At 39.1% G+C, this 19,970-nt stretch overlaps 1 long non-coding RNA gene across 2 annotated transcripts; it reads right to left on the reverse strand.

The window, feature by feature from the left end:
* Window positions 1-2,942: 2,942 nt before the first annotated feature.
* On the reverse strand, window positions 2,943-19,644 carry LOC136697590 (uncharacterized). 2 transcript variants are annotated; one of them, XR_010802723.1, is made up of 6 exons: window positions 19,604-19,644; window positions 16,949-18,497; window positions 16,472-16,570; window positions 10,558-10,659; window positions 8,270-8,364; window positions 8,071-8,165 (listed from the first exon to the last, which is right to left on the reverse strand). It is a non-coding gene; the product is annotated as an uncharacterized lncRNA (long non-coding RNA). The 2 variants fall into 2 exon arrangements; XR_010802724.1 differs by lacking the exons at window positions 8,071-8,165; window positions 8,270-8,364 and adding an exon at window positions 2,943-3,670.
* Between the last annotated feature and the right edge of the window lie 326 nt (window positions 19,645-19,970).

Genomic DNA, 19,970 nt, shown 5'->3' on the forward strand with positions numbered 1-19,970 from the left:
TACTACACCTTTATTCTACTTCACGTACACTGTACATGTTTATGACACACCAGGAGACATAGCATGGATTCCCTAACAACTGTTTGTTTACTGTTTCATGCTTAAAATTGAAATTGAAGGTCCCTGCCTTCCATGGGAAGCCTTTAATGAAAGAGTTAGGTTTCATTCCTTGAACCTTACACCCAAAATCTACCTGCATTTTGGGAACATTCTTTTATCCTAGAATACCATCTATTGTCTGTCAGAATAACTTTTACACTACATGCTCTACAAACCTGACATTATTATTATGAAATAATAAATAGAGGGTAGCACAGTGGCGTCGTGTCTCTGTCGCACAGCTTCAGGGTTTTGGGGTTTAGGATGCCTCAGGTGACAGTCTGTGAGGATTTAGGGGTCTTCTCCCTGTGTCTGTGTGGGTTTCCTCCAGGTGGTCTGGTTTTCTCACACAGTCCGAAAACATACATTCATACACACTATTAATAAAAAAAAAATAAAAAAATAAAAAAAAAAAAGCAATGGTAAAGGTACTTTATTTGTCACTAAATGTACAAAAATGTTTAAGTTATTTTCTGTTTAGCTTCCACCATGTGGGAGAACTGATATATACAGTAACCTGCTCCATTCAGCGACTGAAAAGCAGTTTGATTCTTCATAACATGAGAACTATTAATAATACATTTGTAAAAGTATAGAATAATAAAATAATAACAATTTGCTTTTCTCACTAGTCATATAATAGTCATATAATATAACTAGTCAAATAATCCAAAGACAACAAAAAGTAAATCAGTATTTTAAATTTATAATATATAATAAAGATTCCTTTAGTTGTGAACCTTTTCTAATGAGTATTTCTCTGAGAATCCAGAAATGCAGCCCCTACAACATAAAGTATGCATCCTATTTTGATCAATGTGGTTTGTGCACTGGGAGCATAAAAGCAGTGCAGCAGCGTGAACACCCTGAGTGTTGTTTACAGCCTGCCTGGGTATATATAAAATAATAAGTTTAGTGGGGGAAGAAGATTCACTGGTAGGGTAACATCCCATAAAAAAATAAATAAAATAAAAAAAATTACCCACTGAGCTAGGCATGCTCCCAAAGCCATTAAGAATCATTTAGCAACCGTTATCTTTAAATATCCTGCTTGTTTTTGAATTCTGCTGGATTTGTGGCTTTGTAAACTCTTCGAGAATCATTCTCTTGAAACCCAAAGCCTGATAATAGGAGACATTTTCAATGCCATTTACTAAATGTTCTCAATTCTGGAATTTGAGCCACTTGGAAACAGATACAATCAGGTCTGTGTGATGAATGCTTTGTGTTGAGCAGCACTGTATCACACAATACATTTCTTTTTTGAAAGGAAGGTTTATTACATTCAGCAGTAGACGAATCTTTGCTTGTGCAAACAGAAAAAAGGCTGAGCACGTATCGCAAATTCTAGTGGCTCCTGGTATGCAGGTATATGAGGGATTTTTCCACAGCTGGTGTATACACTCACCCCACAGGTGTTCTTTCATAGCATCAGCATTGCTGCTATTTCCTTCCCCAGGTTAGTCCCTGTCAGTATTTTTCACACTCTTGCACTAAACTATGTCAGGGGCGGCACAGTGGTGAAGCAGGTAGTGTCGGGTTCGAGCCCCGCTGACTGTCCGTAAGGAGTTTGACGTGTTCTCCCAGTGTGCGCATGGGTATCCTCAGAGTGCTTCGGTTTCCACCCACGGTCCAAAACACATGTTGGTAGGTGGATTGGTGACTCAGAAGTGTCTATAGGTGTGAGTGTATGTCGTCCAGTGAAGGAATAGTACCCCCTCGAGTGTGTGTTCCCACTTTGCGCCCAGTGATTCCGGGTAGGCTCCGCACCCACTGCAACCCTGAACTGGATAAGCGATAACAGATAATGAATGAATGAATAAATAAATATACATCATTATATTCTCAAAACCTCTCTTCTGCTTCGTAAAACATACCTAGGACTTTTTAGCAACATGTTGGACTTTTATTAATTTTTATATTACAACCTGTGTAATACTGTGTCCCAAACTAAATGAACAAACCTGTCTAGCTTTAAGGAAGATGTGGGTGCAGTGTATGTCAGCATCATTAACCTCAAAGCTCCAGTGCCAAATTAAAAAAGTAAAATTGAATGAATATGAATTCATTCAATAAAGTGGAAAATTTGATTTTTTTTGGTAACCAAACTACGTTTTTTTTTGCTAGTCTCCATTCATATCAGCTGAACACACGACATCACTGTCACTGCAGCTCTGAGAATGTTCCACCACCCAGGTCCTGGGGCAAAAACATATGAAAGTATGCAGAGAAACAGGTGGACTACAGTCTGTAATTGTAGAACTACAAAGAGCTCCTGTATGGCCAGTGGTGCCGATAACATGGACAATCAGAGTAGATACTGTGACAGATTTTCTGACAGCATGCACACACACACACACACACACACACACACATACTTGTTTCTGTGCATTGTGGGGGTCACCTGGAGGAATACTCACATTGTGGGGTCCACCCTTTCCCAAGGTGCTACAGACTTGAAAAAAATCATGCTTTGTCAAAATGCACTTGTGAATCTTAATATCACTTCAAATTACAAATATCTCACCAAAATTGATTCTGACCAGACGTCCTCGTGACTTGTGGGGACATTTCAGGTTTGGAGTATATTTGGGGACCAAATATTACACAAATCACCTGTTCTCATTCTTTGTGGGGACCAATTTCATTTTGAGAGAGAACAATGTGTAATCTATAATTAATGCAGAAAAACAACTAATCCAGGCTGATGCATTCGTTTAAAGATTAATTTATTAACCTTTAACGTTATTTGAACTAATTTGTTCTTTTATTAAACTCTGAAAAAGATAGGCACAGATGTGTACATACTGTAGAAGCAATGAAGTTAGCCAAAAACTGTGAGAATAAAACACAATATAAATAAATATTACCTTGAATAACTGATGAGCTTAGCTAGGATAAAGAAAATTAAAAATCAATATGAACACACACAATATAAACTCAGAATAATTGACATGAGACAGTCCATCTATGATATTAACCAAGAACTCCATTACGAACACTGTACTTACACTCGCTGTCCATTATATTAGTTACTCTTACCATGTAGGAGCACTGCCATGTCTGATCCACTCATACCAGAGCAACACATTAATTGTGCTTGTGCAATGCATGGGACCTACACTACTGGACTGTTTGGTCCCTGGTTGGCTTTTCACTACCACAACCTCACCCCAAGAAATGTATCTGGAATCAAAACAAATCGCGCTAGGTGGGGGTCCTCTAGGAGTACTGCCCATTGAAGAACAGGGTGAAATCTGGTAAACAAAGCATGCAGCACAAGAAATGGACACTATTCTGTAAATGCTGAACTACAAAATGCTCCTACATTGTAAATGGAGCTGATGAAATGAACAGTGAGTATAGACACAAGGTGTTCGTAAAAAAAGTGCCTGGTTCGAGAGTGCTTTCATCAAGTCTGAAAACAGAAACTTTAAAACAATATAAATCACATCACAGCATTGCAGAGACAGGTTTAAGAGCCCACTGTTCAGATGTATACAGTGAACAAACAGCTTTCCAGGAACTTTCCATCAACATGAGCTTCTCCACTCCATGGAATTCACTGGACCTAGGTGACAAAAATATATATATATATATATATCTCAAAGGAAATTTTCCTATGCCTAAATTTTAATAAAAATTTTCCTCTTTTACCAACATCTTTTTTGGCACAAATTGCATGATTTAATAAGGCTGTTTTTCTTACAACATGCAAAAGAGAAAACAGACCTACATTGGCACTCAAAATGGTATCAAGCCCCAAATTAGGATTATTAGCTATTTTTTTGCAAAAAGTGATTAAAATAACAATTTAAATAGATAAAATTGTTTTCTCCCAATCCAACAAAAAATGCCCAAAATAACTACTGCCTCAGAATTATTAAACACCTTTTAAAACCCTTTGTGACAGGTGTAATTAATACTTAGTAGAGTACCTTTTTACCATTTCTTTATACTTGAGTGAATCCATCTCATTCATAAAACAAGTACGTGCATAAATATCATTCAATTACATGTTTCTTGATGGATTCCTGATATATGATCACACTGCACGATTGTAGCCCCGATTTTCTTGTCAAAGACTGTTTTAGGGGATCACGGGAACAACCCTTAGGTCAGAGGCAAATCAACACTATCTCGATTGCTACGTGTGAACCGCTGAAAGATGTGATACAAGAGTTTGCCCAGAAATCGCTGATGCCATGCAAACAGCCAATAAATATCCAGTAGTATGAGACTTGTGACTGACAGTGAGCGAAGAGACAAGCTCCCATCAATGAGAATTTGAGGCATAGGCTGATGAGAAGAAGAACTACACTGTTGTCTGTGTTGTGTCTACTGGTCCTGTTCTGTATGTATTTTAAGATCTTTGTAATTACTGCATTGTACTCTCTGCACTAATGTTCTGGAGTCAAATACGGAGTCAAAAAAGGGTAAAAAATTTTGAGTTTGTAAAACAATACTCACAAATGTAACAGACTTTGTAACTGTGTTTGAGCAACTTCATACACGTTAAAATCCACAAATGCATATGTCAAATTTAAAACAACAACTACAATAATAATAACTTAAATTCACAGATGTGTAAAAAAGATTTGCATTTGTAAATGAAATGTTGTGAATGTGTGAATCAGTAAAATACTTAAAATGTGCAAGAGCAAACCTTTTTTAAAGGTTCCAAATGTGACAGTGGGAGTTTTTGAATGAGATGGAAAAAAAACACACATTCGCCTTCTCTGCTGTGTGTGCGAATCTCTTTTTGCAGTTGCGAATTAAAGACCCTGTTTTGACGGCCAATTGATGGACCAATAGGAAAGCTTTAGCTGGACCAATCAGATCGCAAGGTTTGTTTAACCAATTGGATTTGTTGCTGTCAACCATAGCGCTTTTCCACCAAAAGAACTCTGGTTCTTGAACCAGTTCTGTTCCTGATTCTAGGAACATTGGTTCTTTCCAGTGAACCACCGCATTTCTACACATTTTGAGGGGAACCAGGAATACGTCATGAACGGACACATTATGGCTGAGTTCAGAGGCATCCTGCTGACCTTGTGAACAGCGGAGAAACGTAACCAAGAGCCCAGAGCTTCAAATACAACGTTTCATATAAATAAATAATAGGAAAAAACAGGAACATGCCCCATTTTTATGCGTTTCTGGTGAAGTTAGGCGCAATTGCATGTGCGTTGATCAAAGCCGCGGCTCTTGTTTACGCTTCTCTGCTGTCCGTAGAAACGCGGCGGTTCACGGACCTGAGTTCATTTTGTGGAAAAGCGCTATGGTTGACAGCAACAAATCAATGTTCCAATTGGTTAAACAAACCTCGCAATCTGCTTGGTCCAGCTAAAGATTTCCTATTGGTCCATCAATTGGCCGTCAAAACAGGGTCTTAAATCTGCATCTGCAAAAAGAGATTCGCACACGCAACAGAGAAGGAGAATGTGTGGATTTTTCCATCTCATTCAAAAATTCCCACTGTCACATTTGGAACTTTAAAAAGGTTTGCTCTTGCACATTTTAAACCGTTTGAGAAGTTACTGATTCACACATTCACAACATTTCATTTACAAATGCAAATCTTTTTTGCACATTTGAGAATTTAAATTGTAGTTGTTGTTTTAAATTTGTGCATTCCAATACATTTGTGGATTTTAGTTTTACGTGTATGTAGTTGCTCAAGCACAGTTAAAATTTCGTGTATGTAGTTGCTCAAAGGCAGTTACAAAGTCCATTACATTTGTGAGTATTGTTTTAAAATGCACCAGAGCAAACCTTTATGTTCCAAATGTGACAAAAAATGCACACATTCACCTTCTCTGCTGCTTGTGTAAATCTCTTTTCACAGTTGTGAATTTTTGACCCTGATTGGCCAACTGATGTACCAATAGGAAAGCTTTAGCTGTACCAATCATATAGTGAGGTTTATTTAACCGATCAGAACATTGATTTGTTGCTGTCAATCACAGCGCTATTTCACCAAAAGAACTCTGGCTCCTAAACCGGTTCCATTCCTGATTCTTGGAACCTTGGTTCTTTCCAATGAACTGCTGCGTTTCTACACGTTTAAAGGGGAAACAGGTATACGTCATTAGCGGGGGAGTCCCTGTGCCTGAATACAGCGCCAGCACCAAAGACTGTTAGAGTCATTGTTTATTCTTTGTTTACCATGAAGTCAGACCCGAGTGAGATATAATACTGTGTAAATGTTGCCGAGTTCAGAGCCGTCCAGCTGAGCTTGTGAACAGCAGAGAAACGTAACCGAGAGCTGCGGCTCTGACCAACACAAATGGAATCGCACACAAACAGCACCAGAAACAAAAAAACAGGGCGTGTTCCTGTTTTATTTCTTTTTATTTATTTATTTGAAACGTTGTAAATTACCATGTCAAGCTCCGCAGTGCAATAACGCTGCATTTGAAACTCAGCTGGGAACAAACTTTTCTGGGTCGCGAACCAGTTTGTGTAGATGGAAACATACCAAACGGTTCCAAATTCACCTTGCGAACTGGAACCGTTCTGGTTCCTTTTTGGTGGAAATGCACTATCAGAGATACAATAGAGTAGGGGTCCGCAATTACTTTTCCTCAAGGGCCACATCCAACAAACATCGTAAAGGCAGGGTGTCATTCTCATATTTTTTCATACAGTACTTTACAAGATTTATTATTTCGGTTAATATATTAAGTCTATGTAAATCGGTAGGCCTTACTAACTACAGTTATTTTATTTTACAAACACTTCAATGAGAGAAGTGATAGTGGCAGGTGGAAACGAGATACCTGAATTTTTGTATTTAAATTGTATCAGCAGCAAATTGCAAGAATGCAAACCCCAGCCTTGTATGTGTAACGAGACCAATGGCCTGATGTGGCAGCAAGTCCAGTTTATATTATTACATTTATTCAAACTAGGAACTATGACTAAACGTTAACTACATCAGTGGCATAGCCACAAATTGATCTTTGGGTGGGCCTGTGTAAAAGTGTGTGGGCACAATTATTCTTTCTATAATAACAAGCAGTGTGATTTATGAAATTGTAGGCTGCCAACTTTCTGAAACCAAATTTAGGGACACATTTATAGCTTTACTATTTTAAATACTTCACTAATTACAATTAGATCTAAAGTGAATGCATCTTATTGGTCTAAGTGGTCTAAAAGACAATATTATCCTTATTGCATTACCACAGTTAACTTATGTCCAGTAAAAATGTTATATCATTATTTTTAAACACATTTGCTGCTGATGTTTTACAGCTTACTGTCATGTCCTATACATAACATACAGTCTGCTTATTTAGGACTTCTGTATTTCTCTTATGTGAAATTATCTGACGTGATTATATTAGTAGTAAACTTGTAGTTTCTTTAGGACATGGTGCTAACATTAGTTCTATCTAAAAGCAAAGCTGTAAAATCCCACTTTCTCAGCATGCGCCTGCTGCTCTTAGCTCCACCACAAAGCAAACCGCTGTAGGAGGGGCTGAGACTCCATTGGCTGCAGAACTAAATCATGGACAGTTAATACAAGTGAGGACCAATGAGAAGCATGTTCTGTGGAGTACCTGCCCCTCCCTCTGGCTAAGGGAGACCTGCAAAGTTTTTACAGTCTAACCTCAAAACAATATAATAAATGGTGTCCTGTGTTGGTTCAATACCAAACACGGCTTTCAGTGTCCAAATATCGGACAATTTGGGAACTGTACAGAACGTGGGTAGCAGGCACATGCAAGACCAGTAGAGATAGGTGTTATGGGATTTGTAGCCAAGTTTGCTGCATCCATACATGTGAACTTCGATATCAGGTGCCGAAAACTATGGGCAGCTGTGGAGGAGTTATCAGAACCAGCTGAAAATCTAGTCAGCAGTTGTGGAAAAGAAAAAAAATACTTGGGGAAAATGCATATTACTTAGAGAAATACACTGTAACGTAAACTGTAGTTCAGAAAATGTTGTCTCTATACTGACCTGTGAGTGTACTGCTATAGTAGGAGTGTCTCCCTAGAAGTGGTCCCTACGATGCTAGACCTGACAGTGTGTGTCACCAATACAAACTGAAAGAGCTGTGTCAGAAAAGAAAATAATAACAAATTCAAACTAGACCCTCAGTGACACCAGTCATGAGGTAATATACACTGTAATTCAGAAAAGCTGTCTGTATATTGACCTGTAAGTGTACTGCTGTAGTAGGAGTGTCTTCCTAGAAGTGGTCCCTACGACACTAGACCTGACAGTGTGTGTCACCAATAAAAACTGAAAGAGCTGTGTCAGAAAAGAAAAATAATAACAAATTCAAACTAGACCCTCAGTGACACCAGTCATGAGGTAACATACACTGTAGTTCAGAAAAGCTGTCTGTATATTGACCTGTGAGTGTACTGCTGTAGTAGGAGTGTCTTCCTAGAATTGGTCCCTACGACGCTAGACCTGACAGTGTGTGTCACCAATACAACCTTAAAGCGCTGTGTCAGAAAAGAAAATAATAACAAATTCAAACTAGACCCTCAGTGACATCAGTCATAAGGTAATGTACAGTGTAGTTCAGAAACGCTGTCTATATATTGACCTGTGAGTGTACTGCTATAGTAGGACTGTCTCCCTAGAAGGGGACCCTTCTATGCTAGACCTGACAGTGTGTGTCACCAATACAAACTTAAAGAGCTGTATCAGAAAAGAAAATAATAACAAATTCAAATTAGAACCTCAGTGACATCAGTCATGAGGTAATGTACACTGTAGTTCAGATAAACTGTCTGTATATTGACATGTGAGTGTACTGCTTTAGTAGGAGTGTCTCCCTAGAAGGGGACCCCACTAGGCTAGACCTGACAGTGTGTGTAACTAATATAATCTTAAAGAGCTGTATCAGAAAAGAAAATAATAACAAATTCAAACTAGAACCTCAGTGACATCAGTCATGAGGTAATGTACACTGTAATTCAGATAAACTGTCTGTATATTGACATGTGAGTGTACTGCTTTAGTAGGAGTGTCTCCCTAGAAGTGGACCCCACTATGCTAGACCTGACAGTGTGTGACATTAATATAAGCTTAAAGAGCTGTGTCAGAAAAGAAAATAATAACAAATTCAAACTAGACCCTCAGTGACATCAGTCATGGGGTAATGTACACTGTAGTTCAGACAAACTGTCTGTATATTGACCTGTGAGTGTACTGCTTTAGTAGGTGTTTCTACCTAAACGGGGACCCCACTATGCTAGACCTGACAGTGTGTGTCACTAATAAAAGCTTAAAGCGCTGTGTCAGAAAAGTAAATAATAACAAATTCAAACTAGACCCTCAGTGACATCAGTCATGAGGTAATGTACACTGTAATTCAGATAAACTGTCTGTATATTGACATGTGAGTGTACTGCTTTAGTAGGAGTGTCTCCCTAGAAGGGGACCCCACTATGCTAGACCTGACAGTGTGTGACATTAATATAAGCTTAAAGAGCTGTGTCAGAAAAGAAAATAATAACAAATTCAAACTAGAACCTCAGTGACATCAGTCATGAGGTAATGTACACTGTAATTCAGATAAACTGTCTGTATATTGACATGTGAGTGTACTGCTTTAGTAGGAGTGTCTCCCTAGAAGGGGACCCAACTATGCTAGACCTGACAGTGTGTGACATTAATATAAGCTTAAAGAGCTGTGTCAGAAAAGAAAATAATAACAAATTCAAACTAGACCCTCAGTGACATCAGTCATGGGGTAATGTACACTGTAGTTCAGATAAACTGTCTGTATATTGACCTGTGAGTGTACTGCTTTAGTAGGTGTTTCTACCTAAACGGGGACCCCACTATGCTAGACCTGACAGTGTGTGTCACTAATATAAGCTTAAAGCGCTGTGTCAGAAAAGAAAATAATAACAAATTCAAACTAGACCCTCAGTGACATCAGTCATGAGCTAATGTACACTATAGTTCAGAAACGCTGTCTGTATATTGACCTGTGAGTGTACTGCTATAGTAGGAGTGTCTCCCTAGAAGGGGACCCCTCTATGCTAGACCTGACAGTGTGTGTCACTAATATAAGCTTAAAGAGCTGTGTCAGAAAAGAAAATAATAACAAATTCAAACTAGACCCTCAGTGACATCAGTCATGAGGTAATGTACAGTGTAGTTCAGAAACGCTGTCTGTATATTGACCTGTGAGTGTACTCCTGTAGTAGGTGTTTCTCCTTAAACGGGGACCCCACAATGCTAGACCTGACAGTGTGTGTGTGCACATTTGACCAAAACCTTTTCAATAGTTCCGTCCTGAGAGGGTCCCCACAACGTAAGGCCTGAGAGTGTGTGTAACCAGTACCATCCCTAAGGCCTCACCAAAAAGCAATGAACTATCATAATTTTGTACCAGAGAAATAAACTTCAACTGACCACAGTGACCTGCCTCACTAAAACCTATTTCAGTGACTATATGGACATGAAACCTTTTTTAAATACCTCCAAGTCAGAGGACGGAGCTCCAGCGCTGAGCACAGGACCGGAAGCTCAGGGGGTTTGTTCTACCATGTCCATCGTGTCAGCGGTGTCCTCTCATGCCTTCTACAGAGATTTCAAACAACAGTAAAACATTTCGGTGAACACCACACACAAATACATTAGTATTTAAAGTGCAATACATTTTACAACATGTTTAATCTCTTATCAATTAAACAATTGCTGAGTCAAATTGACTTGACATGGATACACCATGGTATTAAAAAACGTAAGACACATTTGTCCTGACACAAGTAACAATTTCAGATTATACCACCAATACAACCGTCAATACAACCTGAAAGAGCTGAATCAGAAAAGTAAATAACCAATTTAAACTAGACCCTCAGTGACATCAGTCATAAGGTAACGTACACTGTAGTTCAGAAACGCTGCCTGTATATTGACCTGTGAGTGTACTGCTATAGTAGGAGTGTCTCCCTAGAAGGGGACCCCTCTATGCTAGACCTGACAGTGTGTGTCACTAATATAAGCTTAAAGAGCTGTGTCAGAAAAGAAAATAATAACAAATTCAAACTAGACCCTCAGTGACATCAGTCATAAGGTAACGTACACTGTAGTTCGGAAAAGCTGTCTGTATATTGAGATGTGAGTGTACTGCTATAGTAGGAGTTTCTCCCTAGAAGGGGACCCCTCTATGCCAGACCTGACAGTGTGTGTCATTAATATAAGCTTAAAGAGCTGTGTCAGAAAAGAAAATAATAACAAATTCAAACTAGACCCTCAGTGACATCAGTCATGGGGTAATGTACACTGTAGTTCAGATAAACTGTCTGTATATTGACCTGTGAGTGTACTTCTTTAGTAGGTGTGTCTCCCTAAACGGGGACCCCACTAGGCTAGACCTGACAGTGTGTGTCACTAATATAAGCTTAAAGCGCTGTGTCAGAAAAGAAAATAATAACAAATTCAAACTAAACCCTCAGTGACATCAGTCATGAGCTAATGTACAGTGTAGTTCAGATAAACTGTCTGTATATTGACCTGTGAGTGTACTGCTATAGTAGGAGTGTCTCCCTAGAAGGGGACCCCTCTATGCTAGACCTGACAGTGTGTGTCACTAATATAAGCTTAAAGAGCTGTGTCAGAAAAGAAAATAATAACAAATTCAAACTAGAACCTCAGTGACATCAGTCATGGGGTAATGTACACTGTAGTTCAGATAAACTGTCTGTATATTGACCTGTGCGTGTACTGCTTTAGTAGGAGTGTCTCCCTAAACGGGGACCCCACTATGCAAGACCTGACAGTGTGTGTAACTAATATAAGCTTAAAGCGCTGTGTCAGAAAAGAAAATAATAACAAATTCAAACTAAACCCTCAGTGACATCAGTCATGGGGTAATGTACACTGTAGTTCAGATAAACTGTCTGTATATTGACCTGTGAGTGTACTGCTTTAGTAGGTGTGTCTCCCTAAACGGGGACCCCACTATGCAAGACCTGACAGTGTGTGTAACTAATATAAGCTTAAAGCGCTGTGTCAGAAAAGAAAATAATAACAAATTCAAACTAAACTCTCAGTGACATCAGTCATGAGCTAATGTACAGTGTAGTTCAGAAACGCTGTCTGTATATTGACCTGTGAGTGTACTGCTATAGTAGGAGTGTCTCCCTAAACGGGGACCCCACTATGCAAGACCTGACAGTGTGTGTCACTAATATAAGCTTAAAGAGCTGTGTCAGAAAAGAAAATAATAACAAATTCAAACTAGACCCTCAGTGACATCAGTCATGGGGTAATGTACACTGTAGTTCAGATAAACTGTCTGTATATTGACCTGTGAGTGTACTGCTTTAGTAGGTGTGTCTCCCTAAACGGGGACCCCACTATGCAAGACCTGACAGTGTGTGTCACTAATATAAGCTTAAAGAGCTGTGTCAGAAATGAAAATAATAACAAATTCAAACTAGACCCTCAGTGACATCAGTCATGGGGTAATGTACACTGTAGTTCAGATAAACTGTCTGTATATTGACCTGTGAGTGTACTGCTATAGTAGGAGTGTCTCCCTAGAAGGGGACCCCTCTATGCTAGACCTGACAGTGTGTGTCACTAATATAAGCTTAAAGAGCTGTGTCAGAAAAGAAAATAATAACAAATTCAAACTAGACCCTCAGTGACATCAGTCATAAGGTAACGTACACTGTAGTTCGGAAAAGCTGTCTGTATATTGAGATGTGAGTGTACTGCTATAGTAGGAGTTTCTCCCTAGAAGGGGACCCCTCTATGCCAGACCTGACAGTGTGTGTCATTAATATAAGCTTAAAGAGCTGTGTCAGAAAAGAAAATAATAACAAATTCAAACTAGACCCTCAGTGACATCAGTCATGGGGTAATGTACACTGTAGTTCAGATAAACTGTCTGTATATTGACCTGTGAGTGTACTTCTTTAGTAGGTGTGTCTCCCTAAACGGGGACCCCACTAGGCTAGACCTGACAGTGTGTGTCACTAATATAAGCTTAAAGCGCTGTGTCAGAAAAGAAAATAATAACAAATTCAAACTAAACCCTCAGTGACATCAGTCATGAGCTAATGTACAGTGTAGTTCAGATAAACTGTCTGTATATTGACCTGTGAGTGTACTGCTATAGTAGGAGTGTCTCCCTAGAAGGGGACCCCTCTATGCTAGACCTGACAGTGTGTGTCACTAATATAAGCTTAAAGAGCTGTGTCAGAAAAGAAAATAATAACAAATTCAAACTAGAACCTCAGTGACATCAGTCATGGGGTAATGTACACTGTAGTTCAGATAAACTGTCTGTATATTGACCTGTGCGTGTACTGCTTTAGTAGGAGTGTCTCCCTAAACGGGGACCCCACTATGCAAGACCTGACAGTGTGTGTAACTAATATAAGCTTAAAGCGCTGTGTCAGAAAAGAAAATAATAACAAATTCAAACTAAACCCTCAGTGACATCAGTCATGGGGTAATGTACACTGTAGTTCAGATAAACTGTCTGTATATTGACCTGTGAGTGTACTGCTTTAGTAGGTGTGTCTCCCTAAACGGGGACCCCACTATGCAAGACCTGACAGTGTGTGTAACTAATATAAGCTTAAAGCGCTGTGTCAGAAAAGAAAATAATAACAAATTCAAACTAAACTCTCAGTGACATCAGTCATGAGCTAATGTACAGTGTAGTTCAGAAACGCTGTCTGTATATTGACCTGTGAGTGTACTGCTATAGTAGGAGTGTCTCCCTAAACGGGGACCCCACTATGCAAGACCTGACAGTGTGTGTCACTAATATAAGCTTAAAGAGCTGTGTCAGAAAAGAAAATAATAACAAATTCAAACTAGACCCTCAGTGACATCAGTCATGGGGTAATGTACACTGTAGTTCAGATAAACTGTCTGTATATTGACCTGTGAGTGTACTGCTTTAGTAGGTGTGTCTCCCTAAACGGGGACCCCACTATGCAAGACCTGACAGTGTGTGTCACTAATATAAGCTTAAAGAGCTGTGTCAGAAATGAAAATAATAACAAATTCAAACTAGACCCTCAGTGACATCAGTCATGGGGTAATGTACACTGTAGTTCAGATAAACTGTCTGTATATTGACCTGTGAGTGTACTGCTATAGTAGGAGTGTCTCCCTAGAAGGGGACCCCTCTATGCTAGACCTGACAGTGTGTGTCACTAATATAAGCTTAAAGAGCTGTGTCAGAAAAGAAAATAATAACAAATTCAAACTAGACCCTCAGTGACATCAGTCATAAGGTAACGTACACTGTAGTTCGGAAAAGCTGTCTGTATATTGAGATGTGAGTGTACTGCTATAGTAGGAGTTTCTCCCTAGAAGGGGACCCCTCTATGCCAGACCTGACAGTGTGTGTCATTAATATAAGCTTAAAGAGCTGTGTCAGAAAAGAAAATAATAACAAATTCAAACTAGACCCTCAGTGACATCAGTCATGGGGTAATGTACACTGTAGTTCAGATAAACTGTCTGTATATTGACCTGTGAGTGTACTTCTTTAGTAGGTGTGTCTCCCTAAACGGGGACCCCACTAGGCTAGACCTGACAGTGTGTGTCACTAATATAAGCTTAAAGCGCTGTGTCAGAAAAGAAAATAATAACAAATTCAAACTAAACCCTCAGTGACATCAGTCATGAGCTAATGTACAGTGTAGTTCAGATAAACTGTCTGTATATTGACCTGTGAGTGTACTGCTATAGTAGGAGTGTCTCCCTAGAAGGGGACCCCTCTATGCTAGACCTGACAGTGTGTGTCACTAATATAAGCTTAAAGAGCTGTGTCAGAAAAGAAAATAATAACAAATTCAAACTAGAACCTCAGTGACATCAGTCATGGGGTAATGTACACTGTAGTTCAGATAAACTGTCTGTATATTGACCTGTGCGTGTACTGCTTTAGTAGGTGTTTCTCCCTAAACGGGGACCCCACTATGCAAGACCTGACAGTGTGTGTAACTAATATAAGCTTAAAGCGCTGTGTCAGAAAAGAAAATAATAACAAATTCAAACTAAACCCTCAGTGACATCAGTCATGGGGTAATGTACACTGTAGTTCAGATAAACTGTCTGTATATTGACCTGTGAGTGTACTGCTTTAGTAGGTGTGTCTCCCTAAACGGGGACCCCACTATGCAAGACCTGACAGTGTGTGTAACTAATATAAGCTTAAAGCGCTGTGTCAGAAAAGAAAATAATAACAAATTCAAACTAAACTCTCAGTGACATCAGTCATGAGCTAATGTACAGTGTAGTTCAGAAACGCTGTCTGTATATTGACCTGTGAGTGTACTGCTATAGTAGGAGTGTCTCCCTAAACGGGGATCCCACTATGCAAGACCTGACAGTGTGTGTCACTAATATAAGCTTAAAGAGCTGTGTCAGAAAAGAAAATAATAACAAATTCAAACTAGAGCCTCAGTGACATCAGTCATGGGGTAATGTACACTGTAGTTCAGATAAACTGTCTGTATATTGACCTGTGAGTGTACTGCTTTAGTAGGTGTGTCTCCCTAAACGGGGACCCCACTATGCAAGACCTGACAGTGTGTGTAACTAATATAAGCTTAAAGCGCTGTGTCAGAAAAGAAAATAATAACAAATTCAAACTAAACTCTCAGTGACATCAGTCATGAGCTAATGTACAGTGTAGTTCAGAAACGCTGTCTGTATATTGACCTGTGAGTGTACTGCTATAGTAGGAGTGTCTCCCTAGAAGGGGACCCCTCTATGCTAGACCTGACAGTGTGTGTCACTAATATAAGCTTAAAGAGCTGTGTCAGAAAAGAAAATAATAACAAATTCAAACTAGACCCTCAGTGACATCAGTCATGGGGTAATGTACACTGTAGTTCAGATAAACTGTCTGTATATTGACCTGTGAGTGTACTGCTTTAGTAGGTGTGTCTCCCTAAACGGGGACCCCACTATGCAAGACCTGACAGTGTGTGTCACTAATATAAGCTTAAAGAGCTGTGTCAGAAAAGAAAATAATAACAAATTCAAACTAGACCCTCAGTGACATCAGTCATGGGGTAATGTACACTGTAGTTCAGATAAACCGTCTGTATATTGACCTGTGCGTGTACTGCTTTAGTAGGTGTTTCTCCCTAAACGGGGACCCCATTATGCAAGACCTGACAGTGTGTGTGTGCACATTTGACCAAAACCTTTTCAATAGTTCCGTCCTGAGAGGGTCCCCACAACGTACGACCTGAGAGTATGTGTAACCAGTACCATCCCTAAGGCCTCACCCAAAAGCAATGAACTATCACAATTTTGTACCAGAGAAATTAACTTCAACTGACCACAGTGACCTGCCTCACTAAAATCTATTTCAGTGACTATATGGATATGAAACCTTTTTAAATACCTCCAAGTCAGAGGACGGAGCTCCAGCGCTGAGCACAGGACCGGAAGCTCAGGGGGTTTGTTCTACCATGTCCATCATGTCAGCGGTGTTCTCTCATGCCTTGTACAGAGATTTCAAACAACAGTAAAACAGCCTACCGTTAATGAAATATCACAATTTAATATTAAAAATTTGATAACCACAAATGAGACTATCAGTGTAATTTAATGAATACACAATCTTTTATTTTAATCTACATATTATGCATAACCTAGCTTCAGTTCAAAAATTGAAAAGTTTTAAAAACACATTAGCATTTAGCAGAAAATAAAAATAAAAAGCTGAATTTTACCAGTACTCCTTATATTACAAATAACTACTCTACAACTGCTTAAAGGCTGCTAATTTAAAACATTAAGTGAACTATACAGGCAAAAAAAAAAAAAAAAAAAAACAATGCACAATTTAATCTTGAAGAAAAGATTATACTAGATTTACCTTTATAGGAGTTTAGAGATACCTTCCAATACATTGGTGTTGATAGTGGCACTGATGCCATTCTGCGCTGCTTCATCAAGTGCTTTCACTCTCCTCCGTCTCAATTGTACTGTCCTCCTGGAACTCACAATATGCGTAAATGTAGGCAGACAAATCATAACCTAGCCACTGAAATACATTGCATTGTAATGCTGGTCCCAAGCGTGTATACATAGGGAGGGTTGTGTCAGAAAGATTATCTTTTGTATAAACTATGTCAAATTAACAATGCAGATCACTAACAAGAGTTCCATATCGGATCAGAGGAGGCCCGGGTTAACAACGTCCACCATTGGGATTGTTTCCTGCCAGTGTACCAGTGGAAATTGGGATACTGTTGGTCACAGGAGGAGAAGGAGAGGGGGAACAAGAGTTGAGAGACAAAATAAAGAAGAGGGTGAGGAAGGTGGAGGTGAGAGTGGAAACACTGAACGTTAGCACTATGACTGGTAAAAGGAGAGAGGTAGATGATATGGTGGTAGAATTTGCCCCAAAAAATGCAAATGGCAGTAGTAAATACTTATTTTCAGAAGAAGGAAGAGCATTGGGTGACATTTAAGAATGGAGGAAGGTCTACACATGTGGACTAAGTTTTATGCAGGCGAAGCAACCTGAAGTAATTTAGTGACTGTAAGGTGGTGGCAGGGGTAAAGTATAGCAAGGCAGCATCAGACGGTGGTGGTAGGTAGGATGTATTTGGTGGTGTAGAAAAGGAAGTGGGTGAGGGCTAAATCACAGATCAGATGGTGGATGTTAAAGTAAGAACAGTACGGTGTGTGATTCAGGGAGGAGGTGAGGCAGATGCTAGGTGGGGTGGACGAGGTGATGGACAGATGGGCAGAGACTGCAAAAGCAGTGAGGGAATCGGCTACAGGTACTGTGTTTGTTGTATGGACAGAGGAAGGAAGGGAGGAGACTTTGTGCTAGAATGAGGAGATCATGCAGGAAATCTTAAGAAGGAAGTGGTCAAAACAGAATTGGAATCTCAAGAGAGATGTCTAAAGAAATACAAAAAAATGCAGCATCAAGCAAACGGAGAAGTGACAAAGGCTAGGGAAAATGCACGTGAAAAGTTGTATGAGAATATGGATAGTGAGGTTAGAATAAAAGACATGTATCGACTGGCGAGATGAGAGAGGAACAGGATGTGAGGATGTACAGCATGTTAGGATGATAATGAATGTAGAAGGTATTGTGCAGACTAATGAAGAGATGATATTTGAAGGGTGGAAGGAGTACTTTGAGGAACTGATGAATGTTTGTGAGGAGAATAGGGAGCATGTTAAGGTTAGTCTGGAGCTATGGAGGAACACAGTAATTCATTCACTCACTTACTGTAAGTATACATCTAAATGTGAATAAACAGTTCTCGTATTCTGAGCTTAGATGCAGATCAGTCGAGGGGTCAGTGCATTACTCTCCTTTTTCTCCTCCCAGATCTTTCCCTTTTCCTCTTTCCACCTGCCCAGGAACGGCTTCTGCTGTCTCCCTCTCCAGAATCTCTCTCTCCCTAAAAGTAAGCAAATACAAACAAACCAAATGTTACAAGCAAGTCAGGCTTATAGTACACACCAAATGCTCACTGATTTTCAAATGAAGGAGCTGCAAATATAATCATAGGCTACACTGTCAAACACATTGTTTTAGATTTGCAGATTTTTAACATCTCAAAGCAATTTTACTTGATTTAAACTAATTACAAAAACCCACATATTGGCACTTTAATTTAACTTTCACGTCTGTCTTTCTCTCTCAAGTGAATGCACTGAAAATACAGTTTTAATAAAACTCTGATTATATGATTCTAATAAAATATCACGTTTACTCTCAATATTAAACATTTACAAATGAAGCGTCGCCTTAAACACTTGCCTCTAACTGGCCTCTATAATGTAAACAGCTGAAGTAACTGTCTCTCTGTCTCCAACACGCATTCATGGAAACAGAGTCCTTTAAAAACTTAATTTTACAAAAACAGCCGAATATTCTCTCTATATCCAGTATAACGTTAGTTAAAGCACGAAAGCTGTTGTTAACGTCACATTTAAGAGCCTCTTTCTCTCTGCACTACTCACACACGGAAATATAGCCCTTTAAAACATTTAAAACAGATTAATAACTCCCATTCTCTCTATATACACACAAATAAGACTAAAATAAGCGTCACATTACCGAGTAAAGCCATATATTTAAGCAATTTTACGTGATTTAAAATAATTACAAAAACCCACATATTGGCACTTTAATTTAACTTTCCCGTCTGTCTTTCTCTCTCAAGTGAATGCACTGAAAATACAGTTTTAATAAAACTCTCTAACTTTATCTCTGTCTCCAACACGCATTCATGGAAACAGAGTCCTCTAAAAACTTAATTTTACAAAACCAGCCGAATATTCTCTCTATATCCAGTATAACGTTAGCTAAATCACGAAAGCTTTTAACGTCACATTTCACGGGCCTCTTTCTCTAGGCACTACTCTCGCACGGAAATATAGCCCTTTAAAACATTTAAAGCAGCTTAATAACTCCCATTCTCTCTATATACACACATAAATACGACTAAAATAAGCGTTACATTACCGAGTAAAGCCATATATTTAAGCCGTTGTTTATTACCTTTCAGCTCGTCCTGTGCACGACCCCGCAGACTCTTCGTGGAACAGAGGGATTATGGGAAGTGTAGTTCCTTTGTAGTTCCGATTTGCTTTTTCTTCATTCAATGTAGAACGGTGAAAACTACAAACCGCCATTTTATATTCGCTTCCATTACACAGAGCCATTATCTTCAACCAAATGTTCGGCTGAGCTATTTTAATACATAAAGAGTGGACTATATTTACACGTATATGAATTTTACTGTTGAACGTGTCACCATTAAAGACTTTATAACGCTGATGTTTGAACTAAAAGTTTTAATTTAAACAATTTAATTCGCCTCCTCACTAACTTACAATATACTACACCAGGATTAATATTTTGTAAC

The sequence above is a fragment of the Hoplias malabaricus genome, chromosome 5, assembly GCF_029633855.1.
Source record: "Hoplias malabaricus isolate fHopMal1 chromosome 5, fHopMal1.hap1, whole genome shotgun sequence".
Taxonomy (NCBI): domain Eukaryota; kingdom Metazoa; phylum Chordata; class Actinopteri; order Characiformes; family Erythrinidae; genus Hoplias; species Hoplias malabaricus.